At 37.1% G+C, this 12,507-nt stretch overlaps 2 long non-coding RNA genes across 2 annotated transcripts; one reads left to right on the top strand and one right to left on the bottom strand.

The window, feature by feature from the left end:
- Positions 1-1,918: 1,918 nt before the first annotated feature.
- On the top strand, positions 1,919-11,952 carry LOC136242956 (uncharacterized). The gene is made up of 3 exons (XR_010694682.1): positions 1,919-2,052; positions 2,138-2,241; positions 11,749-11,952. It is a non-coding gene; the product is annotated as an uncharacterized lncRNA (long non-coding RNA).
- Positions 8,123-10,643, bottom strand: LOC136242951 (uncharacterized). The gene is made up of 3 exons (XR_010694680.1): positions 9,564-10,643; positions 8,870-9,461; positions 8,123-8,340 (listed from the first exon to the last, which is right to left on the bottom strand). It is a non-coding gene; the product is annotated as an uncharacterized lncRNA (long non-coding RNA).
- Positions 11,953-12,507: the final 555 nt, after the last annotated feature.

The following is a 12,507-nucleotide window of genomic DNA, read 5'->3' as shown; positions in this document are numbered from 1 at the left end:
TAGCTGAACTCTCTACAAGGTAACTTCTTCTAGCTAATCTCTCTACAGGGAGATTTGTTTGTAGCTGAACTCTCTACATGATGGTTTCTTTGTAGCTGAACTTTCTGCAAGGTAACTTCTTCTATTGATCTCTCTACAGGGCGATTTGTTTGTAGCTGAACTCTCTACATGGTGGTTTCTTTGTAGCTGAACTCTACAAGGTGATTTTTTCTAGCTGAACTATCCCTTTCCATAGTTGCATGAACTCCCTACAAGGTAACTTCTTCCAGCTGATCTCTCTACAGGGTGACTTGTGTGTAGCTGATCTCTATACAGGTTTCTTGTTTCTAGCTGATCTCTTGAATTCTCTTCAGGGTGACTGCTCTATTAGGATGACTGCTCTATTAGAGTATCTCGATCTCGCACTTGCTGCATCAAGTTGGATTTCGTGTTATAACTCCGTGGCTTTAAGTCTGATTCTTCTACACCATTGATGAGCCTTTCTAAGATGATTACTCCATTTGTACAAAGATTTTCAAAGCATTATCCCAAGCGGTTTATCTGGTAGGCGTGGCAAGCAGTCGTTTTTTATTAGCTGATCTCGATTGCGTAATTGTTACACACTGTTGGTTTTTTCGTTGTATCTTCCTGTTTTTTAGCTCGATTTCTTTCAAACCACAAAAGGTTTGAGGTTCAATAGTTAACCTATTCACCCACCGATTTTTAGCTTCTTCCCATGCGCGGTTTACCTTGTAGGCGTGACAACATATTGGTGTTATTTTTTGTGATTAATCGCTCATAACTCTTTGCCTGTTTATCGTATTCCAGCCAAAGTTGGTACCGAGATGCGCCTTTATATCCCCCTTCTGTGTGCCAATTTTCAAGGCAATCGGATATGGCGTTCGAGTTTTATAGGAATTTTTGTAAGTGTGCGACAAGGAAAAGAAAAATAATAAGAAAAAAAAAAAACCAAGAAACTGAGCCAATTTTCGAAGTCGCATATCTCGGGAACGCGCTAAGCGATTTCGCTCAAATTTGGAATGTGGAGTACTGCAGTTGGAGGGCATGTCCACAGCAAAAATCGTCTTGTTTCAGCAAGGAAGCACAGAGCTACGGAGGTGCGAAAATTGCGTTTTCTTTCTTCCTGTCAATATACTCACGGGTGTTACGCGCCGGCTTCTTGGGCCGCACGACACACTACCGTGTGTCTTGATCCTGTAAATTGTTCATCTATGTTCAAGCAGATCACCCTGTACAGAGTTCAGCTACATTTCAAGTCACCCAGTAGAGAGATCAGTTGCAAATTATCTTGTGGGAATTAATTGACATGTAATAAATATATGCTCTCTTTTTATATTATGAACTGTTGATATATGCATTATATATATAATTTGTACATTTACTGATAAAATCAGAATGAGTTAAAGTATTTATAAAATCTGCTTCATCTTTTTCTTTTTCCTGTGGTAAAGAAAAAAAAATATAGGTTAAAAAGCCCCAAAGCTGGCCATAGGCCGGCTTTGGGGTATACAAATACAAAAAGAAGTGAAATCTAATCAAAAACAGCCAAGCTGTAAAAAAAGGAGCGCGGCCCTTGAAAAGGCTATGGTGAAAAAAGATGTGAAATCCAAGGTGGCCGCCAAGAAATGGCTGTGATGGTAGGTTAATGGTAAAAAATTTAATAACGACAATTCAGATGAATTTTGTGGGCCGCACTCCTTTTTTTACAGCTTGGCTGTTTTTGATTAGATATATATATATATATATATACACCTGTAATAGTGGAAATTTAATCCCTAATCCAGTCAAGGTTAGTGAAGTAGCTAGCTACATGGATTAAATGTCCACTAGTATATCTGCAGGTGCAGGCTACCTCCCTTGTTTCACTACATTTATGATTTAATCAAACAATTTTTACTTGTACTTGTCTGTGTAATGTCTTACACTGTATGATACCTTATGATACCATAGTATGGTATCTGTATTATACTGATAATGCTCTTCCTTCTTGTTACTCAGTGGTGAATCCAGGAGCTGGAAAGCAGAAAGGACACAAACAGCTAGGCTATTATAGTAAGTTATAGGTGGTTGGTGTAGCAGCAATTATTACCTCTTAATAGTGCATCACGGCTGAATTTTATTATTTTGGCTTTTGCAGATGCTCAAAAGCCATTAGGAAAGTACAAAGGTTATGCCCAGCAACATGATGATTATTCTTAGTACACACCAAGATACTGGGTGACATTTTGACTTTAATTTCAGGTGAGTTTGTGATAAAATTGGTAGTATCCATAAGATTATTCTTCAGTGATTTGACATAAATTTACTAATTCAGTCAAGAAACGTATACATAAAACAAAATCAGCCTTGGGGCTGTAAAAAAGGGCACTGCCAAGCAAAATAGGATCAATCAAACAAGCTTATTCAACATGTCTGGTAAGAACAAGGACTGTTATCAAGTTGCGGCAAAGTAGATTGGAATATTACCATGATCAATCTGTAACAACTGGTAAGAACAAGGACTGATATCAAGTTGCGGCCAAGTGAATGCAGTATTACCCATTCTCCTTGTATCTAGCTATAGCTATATAATAAAACTACAGCAAATACACATGCAACATTATTATTATTTTATTTTATTTACTGTTATTAAATTGTCATTTGGCTGCTTTTTTGTAGTGTGTGATTTTAAAAAGTAGCCAAATGACAATTTAATAACAGTTGCATGTGTATTTGCTCTAGTTTTATTACATAGTTATATTAGATACAAAGAGAATGGGTAATACTGCATTCACTGGCCGCAACTTGATATCAGTCCTTGTTCAACTCACCACTTCTCAGAAAAATTCCAGGTTATAATCGAACAAAACTACTCCATATGCTTAATTACATATCAAAGATTATCCCATGAAGCGCAAGAGTGAATGAATCAAACTTTGAGAAAATCGCTTATGGTGGCTCTCGCAAGAGAAGTGGAGTTCCAAGACTTGCACCGAAGAAACTTAACTAGCCAAAGAATTAGTGATAGCAAGACTGTGGAATTATCACAGTCTAAGATATAAAAGTCAAAAAAATGGCCAGCTCTCACTAATGAGTATGCGAAAGAGAAGGAGAAAGCAAAATTTCATTAGGAGTTAATAAAATATAACATTAATTACTTAATAATGTGCTTATATAACAATGTATCAAAGGTTTTGTTGTATTGTTAGTTGTTTTTTTTTTACAAAATAATGTCAGTATTATGAGTCACTTAAGTTAAAAGCATTCCTATCACCTAATAATATGACCCCAATTTTTCATACTACTTGCAGAGTTGGGGTAGTTACTTCAGAAAAGTAACTAGCTACTAGTTACATGTTACTTTTATCCCATGTAACTTAGTTACAGTTACAGTTACTTTTCAAAAGGTAACTAAGTACTCTAGTTACTAGTTACTTTCATAGTAGTATAAAAAATTTAATTATGACTTGTTTTTAGCTTTTGTAACATGCATTTTGCTCAGAAATGTATCATTAATGGATGCAATACATACATACACTTAAAATAACAATTCTGTTGCTCTTTAAGGTCAGTTTTAATTAATGCTATTTCTGTTACTCAAGCTGAATCATAGAGAACAGTACATAGAATCTGTCTACTTAATGTGGCTGTAGCATATATGGCACAAAAATTGAAGTGCTCTTGCTTTTAAAGCATAACTAGTTATAGTTACAATGTAACTATTGTAACTAGTTACCATTGTAACTTAGTTACTTTTCAGACAATTACTCCTAGTTACAAGTTACTAGTTACAAAGTAAGTAACTAGTTATATTACTAGTTACTTTAAAAGTAATCCGTTAGGTAACTTAGTTACAAAAGTAACTAGTTACCCCAACTCTGACTACTTGTAGGCAAAGGTGTACCCGCAAACTACAGTATCCTAAAATTTCATCCATGTGGTGGGCTGTATGATGTTTTCTCTAAAACACTGTAAGTGCTCCTATTTCAGTCATATGGGGGTAATATATTCATACCACTTTAGCGTGGGCTTTCAAAGGCGCCACTCTGGCATATTTCCCGGGCAATATCAAGATATTTCCTGGGCGATATCATGGGAAAGCGGTTTGCCAATGACGTTGATGCCCAGCCAGTTCAAAGAAACGATACGCTTCGACTCATAGAGCTTTGTATTGTGGGACTCATTTTTGTAGTGGTTGCTAAGCTGAATATATTTGCTAAGATAGACTAGTTGGTTGTTAGTAAAGGATAATGAAGGCACAAAATAAGTGTTTGGGCCATATCAAAACATATGTATGGGATTTGTCAAATCAAGCATCTTCAGGTGGTCAACATTAAAAGTTTTCAAAACACTGGGTTAAACCCCTAAAAATTAAGAATTATGCATTAAATAAATCTAATATCTGTTTAATATCTTTTTTGAAACCTCAACTTGGTAAAACAGGCTGATCATAAAATCTCATCATTCCTTGTCATTTGTTGTCCAATACAAAATACATGTATTTACACTACATACAAAAACACTAATTTACAACCTTTAACTCACAAAATCTCTACAGCACACCATACAATAAAAGAATGCCCTTGAACTTCTCTATCCAATTCGACCGTACAAATGGGAAAATGTCGCCATAGCGACAGTTATTTACTACTGATGACGACATGATACGCGCTCCATACCTTAACCTATTGGAAAATCGTTTAATCATCTCGGCGGGAAAATCCCAATTTACAAGTTGTTATCCTACACCAAATTCGCTAAATTTGGTATCATTCTACGCAGCGAAGGATGCTTAATAAGACTCCGAGCGTACAAATTGTGAAACAGGTTAGAGTTTACAAAGATATGTTTTAAAACACGTGCTTTTACGGGCATTCTGAACACGTAAATTTCGCGGTACAAGGCTCCTTTTTAGCTTCCCCTTCGTTACTGCACAAAGAACTTACACGTGAATCGAATCGCCTTTCATCAAGGAGTCCAATAAACCAAACTTTGTGTCTGCCAACCAGAGTACGCGGAAGTTATGGCGCTTTGTTTAAAATACGGTGGTTTAAATATTTTATATGAAACGGGCGTAACCCATTCGGAAATCCGGAATATCTAAGCTTACACAAGTTTGATGATATATATTAGAAAAGAAACACACGTACATACTGAAAACTACACCATACTACTACTCATTACCTAACTATATACTTGTTACTAGCTACGTACTTAACTTAACCTAGACTTCAGCAAAGCTTTTGACAGTGTTTCACATACTAAACTGTTGTTGAAGTTATGGTCTGTTGACTTCAGCAAAGCTTTTGACAGTGTTTCACATACTAAACTGTTGTTGAAGTTATGGTCTGTTGGCATCACAGGTGATGTGTGGTCATGGCTACGGTCCTATTTGTCTGACCGTAGTCAACGTGTTTTGGTCAATAATAGTTTATCTTGCTCTCTACCTGTTAAATCTGGTGTACCTCAGGGTAGCATCTTGGGACCATTGCTGTTCATAATATATGTTAATGATCTGTGTGATAAAGTTGAGAATTCCACAATCTTTAAGTTTGCTGACGACCTCAAATGCTTCAAGGCAATCCATTGTATCACTGACTCCAACCAACTTCAGAATGATTTAAACTCCCTATATGGATGGAGTCTTGATAATGATCTCTCTTTCAGTATTAAGAAGTGTGTCGTTTTACATTTCAAGGTCACATTACACGACACAAACTATTTCATTAATGGTGTTCAACTATCTAATGTCACAGAACATCGTGACCTCGGAATAGTTTTCTCCAAAAATTTGTCTTGGGCCAGTCATATTGATTCTACAGTGGCTAAGGCTTATAAGTCCTTTGGCCTACTCCGCCGAACTTTTAAGAACACCTTCTCTATTCAAGCTAGAAAAACACTATATCTGACTCTAGTGAGATCCAAGCTTTTATATTGTTCTGCCTTATGGCGACCCCATCTTATGAAGGACATTTTGTTGTTAGAGCAAGTCCAGCGCCGTGCAACTAAATTTATATTGAATAACTATACTATGGATTACAAAACAAGATTGTTTCATCTGAAGCTTTTACCTTTGATGTATGTGTTAGAATTACATGATGTTCTTTTTCTAATAAAATCTTTGAACTCCCCTACTAGTAGCTTCAACATATCCGACCATGTTTGCTTCAACAACAGTCGTACCAGATCATCCAGCAGCAAGTTATGCCACAGAAATTCTGACAATGTCATTACAGCAAATTCATATTTTTACAGAATCCCTAGATTGTGGAATGCATTACCTATCATTGACTTATCCCTTTCCCTCCCTACTATCAAACATAAACTTATTATTTTTTTATGGAATCATTTTACAAATACTTTTGACACTAACAGTAATTGTACTTTGCATTTTTTATGTCCTTGTAGGAACTGTAGTAAGCTTCCCCACTCATGTAACTTTAATATTTTGTAGTTGTACTGTACGTAAGTAAAGTTTAGTTGTAAATAAGTAGCTAAGTAGTTAATTAATTTAAGGCAGCTGGCACTGGTGGCTAGCTGACCCTCAGATCATGTAATTTCCCTTTTTGATTTGTCTAATGTTCTGTACTTGTGTTATTTGATCTGTAAAGCATTAATAAATAAATAAATAACCAATGTCAAAGTCAGGAAATTCGTCCTCAGCAGTAAGCGAATACTGGCGGAGTATCATTTTTGCATTGTACCTCCACAAAATCACAGACAGTTGCTGGAGAAGTTGCTGCCTAGCAAACTTTCGAGGTAAATCGTTTCTAACAGTTGTTCTGTCAGCTATGGATCCTAAAATTGATAGGGCATATGGTGACCAAACACCAAGGTCTCACATACAAGAGGGATAAAATCTCCTCCATTATCATTCACAATGTCCTGGTATTGAGTGTCCTTAGCTATCTCACCAACAGCAGCAGCTACCCCAGCCTGAGAAGAAGCAGAAGATTTGACAGCAGACTGAGTGGTACTTCTGACGGAGAGGTCAAAATAGGCAGGACGACCAAGATGGAATTCAGGGTGGTATATGTCGCCAGGACGAGATTGGTCAGATGAAATGCCTTGCTCCCTAAGAACACCAGGGTGATCTTGGAGCAAGGCATGGTGTACAATAGAGACTAAAGCATTATGACGCTGGATCCTCAAGGGACCATGAGAGCACCCCAGCAGATGATCACCAAACTGGTCAATGACAGATAGACAAGTACAGAGTGGTAAAGTAGGGAACAACGGAATGCCAAGCCACAAACGTAAAACTATAGTAAAATCGTGAGGAGGAATAGCTAGACCCAAAGCAGGCTGTGGAAGTGCTTTAAGCCAACCACTGCTGGTGCCAGAAAAATGTGCCATAAAGCACGCAGACGTGCTTGATCACGAATAGTGGAACTGCTTACAATCTGTTTAAAAGTTGATCATCTAAAATGGCTTGAAGGTCAGTTTGAGAGGAGTTATGCAACACAGAAACAGACATATCTTCAAAGAAAGCGAGTGGACAATCCTCTCCGGGAAATGGCATAAAAACATCAAAAGTTTCCACTAAACGTGACACTAAAATACGGGCAGAATTACAGGACCCCACAAATGCAGGAGCAGCAGAACACTCAGATTCACGTAGGCCCAAGCCTCCTAACCTAAATGGCAAGGTGGCTTGTGTCCAACTACTATCAGAAATTTCACAACACAAGATTCTACTAAGGCATACACAAGTTTTGATATGGGGCGATCGTGGATGTGTATTTCTACCCGCCACGTATCAGCCTTTGAACAGACCACAGAACGGCAAAACTGCTACTGCTACTGCTACGCTGAAATAGGTTAGTAACTTACAGTCCTAAGTACTTAACTTAATATAATAACTTACTTACTGTCCAAAAAGTGAAGGTAGTTGGCTTAACTTAGTACAAAAATGATAACAATATAAACTCCATCCCACAATCACAAGTTTTCTAACATTATGTGTTGAAGCATAGTAAGGCCATACCGATTTGACCTTGTTGCGCGGGCAAATTTATTTTAAATTTTGGTAGGTAGGTCAGTTTGAAAATGAAAATGATGAAAATTTTATTTATTTATTTATTAATACTTACAGAACTGTACAGATCAATAAACAAAATTAAACAATATTTAAGAGCTTAAACACAAGCATAAAAAATGCAAATAATGAATGTAGCTATAATAGTACATACACAGTTAAAAATCTAGGTTTCATACTCTTCTAGTAGCATCAGATATTTCCAATAGAGCTTTCCCATCGTTTTCTACTATTTTAGAACATTGGACGATCTTCAATGGTCCCTTTTGGACTATATCATGAGGGTGCTGATGATGTGTTGTCTTTAATTAAGTACACGTGATCTGCAAACGTGATTTTCAAAATTATTTCATTTGAAGAAAACTGCAGTTGGTCAGGTCCGCGCAACATAAGATCAAATAGGTATGGCCTAACATATTAATGTCATTTTAAAGTCTCAGTGAAGCAATTGTGGAGTTTAATTTTAATACAAACTGTACAGCAGTATGATCCCTAAGGTAAAATTCCTATTACAAATAACAAATTCTATGCATAAGAAAAAGTTACTATGAAAAGGGAAAAGTCCATATGTGACTGAATTTTGGAAAATTACCCATATAGGCGTGCATGAAATAATTAGAATTTTCATGTTTAGTGGTTTGCTAATAAGAGTAGGACATGGTTTTAAATAAATTTCTTGTAATTTAAGGTATTGAGAATGACTTACAACCATTAACAAGTAGATTTGCACTATGAAGTTTGATCATTAAATATTTTAGGTGTCAAATGCACCCATATGGGTGATTTTCCAAACTTCAGCTACATATATACAGTAGTATGATTAATCATCAAATATTTCGTCATAGTCAATACCTTACAGTGTTTCATCACAAGTACGTTGCTCTTCCTTACTGGTTGATTGATGCAGTGCTTGGCCAGAAAATGCAATAGAGCATCCTGTAAATGTATGTGTAATCAAACAAATAAAGTGGTTAAGCAATACTGTATGAAGCTGACAAAAAAAGATGCCACGTGAAGATACTGGATAGGTATTTACAAGTATTGCCTCATTATAGCAATGAAATTGATGTTTTCTATTTGAAACCGCTCACTGAAATTCCCCAGATCCATCTATGCCATGGTTTACAAATGTACCTGTTGGAAAAAACACATTTTGAACAATGATGAAGAAAATGTGTCAAAATGCAGGATTATCACAAATCATAGCCTTCAGGCTTATGGAACCTCCACTCTCTTCCAAGCAAGTGTTCCAGAGAAGCTGATACAGCAGCATACAGGTCACAGGAAGCATTGCGCCAGTATGAACATACTACCACAGCACAGCTAGTTGATGTCTCTAATATAATGGCGGGTGCTGTAAGCAATCCACCATCCACCAGTATTAGTCAAGTTCCAGCCCATCAGCAGGTAGCTGGTAACAGTTCCATGTCTAGTAGTCCATCACCTGCAACAACAGCACCGACGTTATACTAAATGGTTGAGGCAAATCCACCTTGGTTGTTTATTGATCCACATTCAGTGTAAACATAGCAAGCAACCACCTTACCATTGACAATATCCATTTGTCTTTTGATTTGAGATAATTTCAAGCTTCTGTGTTCTAAACCTCCCCTGAGGCAAAAGTTTTTTCCATTGTATAGAAAAACAAAGCATTTAATAAACAGGTAGGATTATCAAGATTAATCACACCACTATCCCATAACACATCCTCATCACTTTTAGACAAAACAGAGATAGTTTTTGTCTCAGTGCCAATTCCACTACTGTGTAGACGCCTGAACACAGAATCACATACATTTTTTAGAGGCTGAAACACTGGATCCTGAAAAATGTTGATTTGTATTTTTGGGTTAATTTTCCGTAAGTGTCTTTGAATTGCTGATGATACACCCTGTAGAATTTTTAAGCTCCTAGGAGTGTACTGACTGTCGTCAGCCTTATGTGTTATTGCAACATTTTTGCAAAGCCACTCACATATTTCTTCGAAATTCTTGAAAGCCAGAACTTCAGGAGGGCACTGTTCTGAAGAATATCTCTGATTTCTTGCTACTCTCCGTTTTTCAAAATTCTTCAGTGCCCACTCAGTGTTCTTCATTGTATTTGCTGGGCACTCACCTTCTTTAAATGCATCGAGCTCTTCGCAGGTGACATCAAACGAAAATCTATCTTTGGATGGTTCGACTTCTTCCTCACTGTGCTCACTATTGGATTCTTTCGATCTCTTGCATTTCTCATTTGAAACCTTTGTTTGATGAGGCCGTTTCAATTGGAGAGATTTCGACGCCCGTTTAGAATCTTTGGCTCCTCACAGCAAGGACACCACCCAGGAATACCTAAACAGAACTTCTTTGCTCCTTCCTTCGTAATTCCTGGCCTTAAACTCATCCGTATAAGAGACTTGCTGACAACTTCAGCACGTGGTTGGCCATTATTCATATAGTTTCGTGCCCAGACCCCACCCACTGCGTCGAGTAGGGTCTGGTGACTAACGCTATGTTTTTGGGCCCGCCGCCATATTGTTTACGCATTTGTATCCATAGCTATTGTCGGCCATTTTCCTAGTTCCAGCCTATCAAATCGCGTTGTACCTGAATCAAGGCATCCGATTAGTCAGAAAAGAAAAATGGCGTAGGGCCCAAAACTCCTGTGAATGTCACCAGACCCTATGCAAAACGCAGTGGGTGGGGTCTGGGCACGAGACTATTATTCATACTGAACAAACCCACAATCAAATTTTCTGTGCATGCTAAAGGAGAAAACGTTTGGACAACATGGTAAACCCATGATCGATTTGTTATGGCTACTCTATAAAAGAAATGGGCCAATGGATAGTTTGTTTTTCACCTATTAGGTGAGTGTTTCTCAGTGGTATATATCACTTATACCACGGTGGTTTGGGATTTTGCTGATATATACACCCGCAGCCTGTGGACCTCAGGCTTTGGGTGTAAATATCAGCAAAATCCCTCACAGCCGTGGTATATCTATTAATTGTGAGTTACAATATTCATAAGTTCATTATCATTTTTATATCTAATTATGGTAAATGTTGTGGAAATATTTACTGACACATTGTAGTTGATTTGGTTTTGCACTTTATATCATCATACTCCTTTCTATATGGTGAAGAGTACATGTTGCTAAGTATTCCTGCTTATAGAACTATGTTATATCTTAATTGGATTTGTGGTTATAAAGCTTATGATCACTGTCTATATTGATCTGAAGTAGTACCATTTCTTCCTAAATCTACATGATTTGGCCCTCTGGACATATCTTAAGCTATGCGACCCTTAATACCCCCTAACCCATAGTACCAGCATCTACCTTAAAGGTAAGTTTTAGGTGTGCATTCTATTAGAGTTAGTCATTCGTGTAAATAACTCACGGTAGTCGTGCGTCCTACTTTCCTTGTCCGCGTGACTTACTACCGTGAGTCTTGATGGCTCCTTCACAAAGAAAGGGGGTGGGAGCATTTGCCCCAAATTCCCAATCCTGCATCTGCCACTGAATACAGTATATAATTGCACTTTTCAATTTTAGATGCTGATTACCCCATCCCCAAGCCCATGCATGCATGTTACTGTAAATTATATTTGTTGTTATATCCTTGGTTTTATTGCAATTTGCATTTTTTGTGCACTGTTTTCTTTGTGTCTTTATTTGGTTTTAGCAATCTAAAATATGTAAAACATTTTATTTTATAATGCTGTTCTATATTCATTGACTAGGCACAGGGAGTGTGACAGAGTTAGATGCACTGTGGCAAGTCTGTATTCTCAAATAAATGCTTGGCTTCATCAGCACCTACCCAACAGTTGTCTATCACCAGTAAAGATCATTCAGAAGTTAGATGTGATTATTTGATCAAAAGAAACTTGCTAGTTGCTACAGTTATTTAGCGCAGGGAATTCAGAGAGATTGATAACTAGCTACTCTCAATATGTAATGAACTGTTATTGATCATAGCTAGCTTTATAAATATTTATTGGTGTCATGATACAAAACTAAAATTGTACATTAAAAGAAGTAGTGAGTCGACCCCTTGTAGCAAGTAGTCTTTGCTGAAATATCATCCAATTCAACTACGAACTAGGTACTGATCCTATAGCTATAATGCAATGATTTTATGTGCATGCTTATCTAACAAGATCCCCACAATGCTTTTAGCATCTACGTACATGACTAGTTAGTCAGTCAGTCAGGCAGCAGAAAATTCTATGATATAAAGTATGAATTTGTAGCAACTTATTGGTAGTCATACTGAAGACACTTTTGGACTTGGTTATACATACCTCATCAATAGTCCAATGCTGCCAAGGCATTGTGTAGATATTGTGAGGTTGGATTCTGTATACTGTACTTGTGAGAAAGTGCAAATCTCCAGCGGTATACTGTACTGTATGATAACACACTGTTATATAAGATATACGTATCAAAATATTATTTGATCTGTGCAAGAAAAGTGTTACAATGTATCATTTTCACAC

The sequence above is a fragment of the Dysidea avara genome, chromosome 2, assembly GCF_963678975.1.
Source record: "Dysidea avara chromosome 2, odDysAvar1.4, whole genome shotgun sequence".
Taxonomy (NCBI): domain Eukaryota; kingdom Metazoa; phylum Porifera; class Demospongiae; order Dictyoceratida; family Dysideidae; genus Dysidea; species Dysidea avara.
Note: the sequence above shows the minus strand (reverse complement) of the source record. Positions and strands in the feature narration are given on the sequence as shown.